This window comes from Meles meles, chromosome 5 (genome assembly GCF_922984935.1).
Source record: "Meles meles chromosome 5, mMelMel3.1 paternal haplotype, whole genome shotgun sequence".
NCBI lineage: Eukaryota > Metazoa > Chordata > Mammalia > Carnivora > Mustelidae > Meles > Meles meles.
Window position 1 is genome coordinate 83,887,476 of NC_060070.1, and position 6,628 is coordinate 83,894,103.

The window sequence follows — 6,628 nt, forward strand, 5'->3', positions numbered from 1 at the left end:
GTCTGTCCAACAGGAAGATCTAACAATTTTAAGTATCTATGCCCCTAACATGGGAGCAGCCAACTATATAAACCAATTAATAACAAATTCAAAGAAACACATGGACAATAATACAATAACACTTCCCTCACTGAAATGGACAGATCATCCAAGCAAAAGATCAACAAGGAAATAAAGGCCTTAAATGACACACTGGACCAGATGGACATCACAGATATATTCAGAACATTTCATCCCAAAGCAACAGAATACACGTTCTTCTCTAGTGCACATGGAACATTCTCCAGAATAAATCACATCCTGGGTCACAAATCAGGTCTCAACTGGTATCAAAAGATTGGCATCATTCCCTGCATATTTTCAGGCCACAATGCTATGAAGCTAGAACTCAATCACAACAGGAAATTTGGAAAGAACCCAAATACATGGAGACCAAACAGCATCCTTCTAAAGAATGAATGGGTCAACCAAGAAATTAAGGAAGAATTGAAAAAATTCATGGAAACAAATGATAATGAAAACAGAACTGTTCAACATCTGTGGGACCCAGCAAAGGCAGTCCTGAGAGGAAAATATATAGCGGTACAAGCCTTTCTCAAGAAACAAGAAAGGTCTCAAATACACAACATAACCCTACACCTAAAGCAGCTAGAGAAAGAACAACAAAGAAAGCCTAAACCCAGCAGGAGAAGAGAAATCATAAAGATCAGAGCAGAAATCAATGAAATAGAAACCAAAAAAACAATAGAACAAATCAATGAAACTAGAAGCTGGTTCTTTGAAAGAATTAACAAGATTGATAAACCTCTGGCCAGACTTATCAAAAAGAAGAGAAAGAACCCAAATAAATAAAATCATGAATGAAAGAGGAGAGATCACAACCAACACCAAAGAAATACAATTATAAGAACATACTATGAGCAACTCTACGCCAACAAGTTCAACAATCTGGAAGAAATGGATACATTTCTAGAAACATATAAACTACCACAATGGAACCAGGAAGAAATAGAAAACCTGAACAGACCCATAACCAGTAAGGAGATTGAAACAGTCATCAAAAATCTCCAAACAAACAAAAGCCCAAGGCCAGACGGCTTCCCAGGGGAATTCTACCAAACATTTAAAGAAGAATTAATACCTATTCTCCTGAAACTGTTCCAAAAAATAGAAATGGAAGGAAAACTTCCAAACTCATTTTATGAGGCCAGCATCACCTTGATCCCAAAACCAGACAAGGATCCCATCAAAAAAGAGAATTACAGACCAATATCCTTGATGAACACAGATGCAAAAATTCTCACTAAAATACTAGCCAATAGGATCCAACAGTACATTAAAAAGATTATTCACCACGAACAAGTGGGATTTATTCCAGGGCTGCAAGTTTGGTTCAACACGTGCAAATCAATCAATGTGATACAATACATTAATAAAAGAAAGAACAAGAACCATATGATACTCTCAATAGATGCTGAAAAAGCATTTGACAAAGTACAGCATCCCTTCCTGATCAAAACTCTTCAAAGTGTAGGGATAGAGGGCACATACCTCAATATCATCAAGGCCATCTATGAAAAACCCACCGCAAATATCATTCTCAATGGAGAAAAACTGAAAGCTTTTCCGCTAAGGTCAGGAACATGGCGGGGATGTCCATTATCACCACTGCTATTCAACATAGTACTAGAAGTCCTAGCCTCAGCAATCAGACAACAAAAAGAAATTAAAGGCAAAGAATTGGCAAAGAAGAAGTCAAACTATCACTTTTTGCAGATGATATGATACTATATGTGGAAAACCCAAAAGGCTCCACTCCAAAACTGCTAGAACTTGTACAGGAATTCAGTAAAGTGTCAGGATATAAAATCAATGCACAGAAATTAGTTGCATTTCTCTACACCAACAACAAGACAGAAGAAAGAGAAATTAAGGAATCAATCCCATTTACAGTTGTACCTAAAACCATAAGATACCTAGGAATAAACCTAACCAAAGAGGCAAAGAACCTATACTCAGAAAACTATAAAGTACTCATGAAAGAAACTGAGGAAGACACAAGGAACTGGAAAAATGTTCCATGCTCCTGGATTGGAAGAATAAATATTGTGAAAATGTCTATGCTACCTAAAGCCATCTACACATTTAATGCAATCCCTATCAAAATACCATCCATTTTTTTTCCAAAGAAATGGAACAAATAATCCTAAAATTTATATGGAACAAGAAAGGACCTCGAATAGGCAAAGGAATATTGAAAAAGAAAGCCAAAGTTGGTGGCATCACAATTCTGGACTTCAAGCTCTATTACAAAGTTGTCATCATCAAGACAGTATGGTACTGGCACAAAAACAGACACATAGATCAATGGAACAGAATAGAGAGCCCAGAAATCGACCCTCAACTCTATGGTCAACTAATCTTCGACAAAGCAGGAAAGAATGTCCAATGGAAAAAAGACAGCCTCTTCAATAAATGGTGCTGGGAAAATTGGACAGCCACATGCAGAAAAATGAAATTGGACCACTTCCTTACACCACACACGAAAATAGACTCCAAATGGATGAAGGACCTCAATGTGAGAAAGGAATCCATCAAAATCCTTGAGGAGAACACAGGCAGCAACCTCTTTGACCTCAGCTGCAGCAACTTCTTCCTGGGAACATCGCCAAAGGCAAGGGAAGCAAGGGCAAAAATGAACTATTGGGATTTCATCAAGATCAAAAGCTTTTGCACAGCAAAGGAAACAGTTAACAAAACCAAAAGACAGCTGACAGAATGGGAGAAGATACTTGCAAATGACATATCAGATAAAGGGCTAGTATCCAAAATCTATAAAGAGCTTAGCAAACTCAACACCCAAAGAACAGATAATCCAATCAAGAAATGGGAAGAGGACATGAACAGACATTTCTGTAAAGAAGACATCCAGATGGCCAACAGACACATGAAAAAGTGCTCCACATCACTCGGCATCAGAGAAATACAAATCAAAACCACAATGAGATACCATCCCACACCAGTCAGAATGGCTAAAATTAACAAGTTAGGAAATGACAGATGCTGGTGAGGATGCGGAGAAAGGGGAACCCTCCTACATTGTTGGTGGGAGTGCAAGCTGGTGCAACAACTCTGGAAAACAGCATGGAGCTTCCTCAAAATGTTGAAAATAGAGCTACCCTATGACCCAGAAATCGCACTACTGGGTATTTACCCTAAAGATACAAACATAGCGATCCGAAGGGGCACGTGCACCCGAATGTTTATAGCAGCAATGTCCACAATAGCCAAACTATGGAAAGAAGCTAGATGTCCATCAACAGATGAATGGATAAAGAAGATGTGGTATATATACACAATGGAATACTATGCAGCCATCAAAAGAAATGAAATCTTGCCATTTGCGATGACATGGATGGAACTAGAGGGTATTATGCTTAGCGAAATAAGTCAATCGGAGAAAGACAACTATCATATGATTTCCCTGATATAAGGAAGTGGAGATGCAACGTGGGGGGCTTGGGGGGTAGGAAAAGAATAAATGAAACAAGATGGGATTGGGAGGGAGATAAACCACAAGTGACTCTTAATCTCACAAAACAAACTGGGGGTTGCTGGGGGGAGGGGGCTGGGAGAAGGTGGTTGGGTTATGGACATTGGTGATGGTATGTGCTATGGTGAGTGCTGTGAAGTGTGTAAACCTGGCGATTCACAGACCTGTACCCCTGGGGATAAAAATACATTATATGTTTATTAAAAATTTTAAAAATTTAATAAAAAAAAGAAAACTATTGAATGATACAAATTTAGTGCCATTGTATTGCCTATAAAGTCAATGTTTGTGTATATAGTCTTTGTTCCTTTCTGGTCTATGCTACTTTGGAGCTCTTTCATCACTTAAAGGATCTCCTCTTTAATATTTCTTACAGGGCTGGTTTAATGACCACAAATTCTTTTCATTTCTCTTTGTCCCAGGAGCTTTTAATCTCTCCTCTATTTTGAATGACAGCCTTGCTGGATAAAGTGTTCTTGGTTACATGTTTTTCCCATTTAGCACACTGAATATATCATACATCCTTTCTGGCTTGCCAAGTCTCTGTGGATAGGTCTTCTGCCAGTCTTCTACCCTTGTAGTCTAATATTTCACACCCTTGTTATGGACCTCTTGTCCCAAGCTGCTTTCAGGATTTTCACTTTGCCTCTGAGATTTGCAAGTTTCACTATTATATATCGAGATGTTGACCTATTATTATTGATTTTGAGGGGTGTTCTCTGTGCCTCCTGGACTTGAATGACTGCTTCCTTCCCCAGATTAGGGAAGTTCTCTGCTATAATTTGGTCCAATTTACTCTCTTCCCCCTTCCCCCCTCCTCCCCTTTCCCCTTCTTTTGGGATTCCCAATTATTCTAATATTGCTTCATCTTATGGTATCACTTCTCTCTCAAATTCTCCCCTCATGATCCAGTAGCTGTTTATCTCTCTTTTTCTCAGCTTCTTTATTCGCTATCATTTTGTCTTCTATATCACCAATTCTGTCTTCTGCCTCATTACCCTAGCAGTTAGAGCCTCCATTTTTTATTGTATCTCATTAATAACTTTTATTTCAACTTGATTAGATTTTAGTTCTTTTATTTCTCCAGAAGGGAATTCTCTAGTGTCTTCTATGACTTTTTTTTTTCAAGCCCAGATAGTATCTTTATAATCATTATTCTGAACTCTAGTTCCAACATCTTACTTATATCCATACTTATTAGGTTCCTGGAAGTCAGTACTGCCTCTTGTTCTCTTTTTTGAGGTGAGTTTTTCTATATTGTCCTTCTTGCAGAAGGTGGTTGCCTTCTATTTGTAGAGCTCCTGCTTTTTTTTTTTTTTTTTTAAGATCTCCAGGTGTGAGCTTGCAGGTATTCAGAATGATTTAATAGCTATCTAGCTGAATTCCTGGGACCAGAAAAAAACTAAATCTCCTACTCCTCCACCATCTTGGACTCCTTCCTAAATATTTATTATAATGAAAGAGCTTTTCAAAGTTAATATAATCAAGGGGAGGAGTCAAGATGGCGGAGAAGTAGCAGCCTGAGACTACATCAGGTAGCAGGAGATCAGCTCGATAGCTTATCTAAACATTGCAAACACCTACAAATCCAATGGGAGAGCGAAGAGAAGAAGAACAGCAACTCTAGAAACAGATAATCAACCACTTTCTGAAAGGTAGGACTGGCGGAGAAGTGAATCTAAAACGACGGGAAGATAGACCGCGGGGGGAGGGGCCGGCTCCCGGCAAGCGGCGGAGCAACGGAGCACAAAATCAGGACTTTTAAAAGTCTGTTCCACTGAGGGACATTTCTCCAGAGGCTAAACCAGGGTGAAGCCCACGCGGGGTCAGCGTGGCCCCAGGCCCCGTAGGGTCACAGAAGGATCGGGGGTGTCAGAGTGTCGGAGAGCTCACAGGTATTAGAACGGAGAAGCCAGCTGCAGAGACAGAGCCGAGGACTGAACTCTCAGCTCGGGGTTACCTTGAACCGGTCGCGGGCTGGGTGAGCTCGGAGCGCGGCTAGAGGCTGGGGATACGGGAGTGATTGGGTGCTGTCCTCTGGGGGCGCACTGAGGAGTGGGGCCCCAGGCTCTCGGCTCCTCCGGGCCAGAGACTAGGAGGCCACCATTTTCATTCCCGTCCTCCGGAACTCTACGGAAAGCGTTCAGGGAACAGAAGCTCCCAAAAGCGAACCCGAGCCGATTACTTAGTCCGGCCGCCGGTAAGGGCGGTGCAATCCTGCCTCGGGCAAAGACACTTGAGAGTCACTACAACAGGCCCCTCCCCCAGAAGATCAACAAAATATCCAGCCAGGACGAAGTTCATCTATCAAGGAGAAAGCAGATTCAATTCCTAAGACAGCAGAGCAATTCCAGAGGAGGAGAAAGCAAAGCACGGAACTCATGGCTTTCTCCCCATGATTCTTTAGTCTTGCGGCTACTTCAATTTTTTTTTTCTTTTTTCAATTTTTTTTCTTTTTTCTTTTTTCTTCTTCTGCTAAGTTTTTTAAAACTTTTACCCTTTTCTTTTTTAACGTTTTTTGACTAGTCATCTAAATATATATATTTTTTCTTTCTTTTTTATATTTTTTTATTTGTTTTATTTTTTAAATTTTTTTCTTTTTTTTTCCTTTGTTTTTTTTTTTCTTTTTTTTTTTTCAGAACCTGTTTTTATCCCCTTTCTCCCCCCCACAATTAGGGGTCTCTTCTGATTTGGTTACAGCGCAATTTTCTGGGGTCTTTGCCACCCTTTTAGTAGTTTATTTGCTCCTTCATATCCTCTTATCTGGACAAAATGACAAGGCGGGAAAAATCACCACAAACAAAAGAACAAGAGACAGTACCGAAGGCTAGGGACCTAATCAACACAGACATTGGTAATATGTCAGATCAAGAGTTCAGAATGATGATTCTGAACATTCTAGCCGGGCTCGAAAAAGGCATGGAAGATATTAGAGAAACCCTCTCTGGAGATATTAAAGCCCTTTCTGGAGAAATTAAAGAACTAAAATCTAACCAAGTTGAAATCAAAAAAGCTATTAATGAGGTGCAATCAAAAATGGAGGCTCTCACTGCTAGGATCAATGAGGCAGAAGAA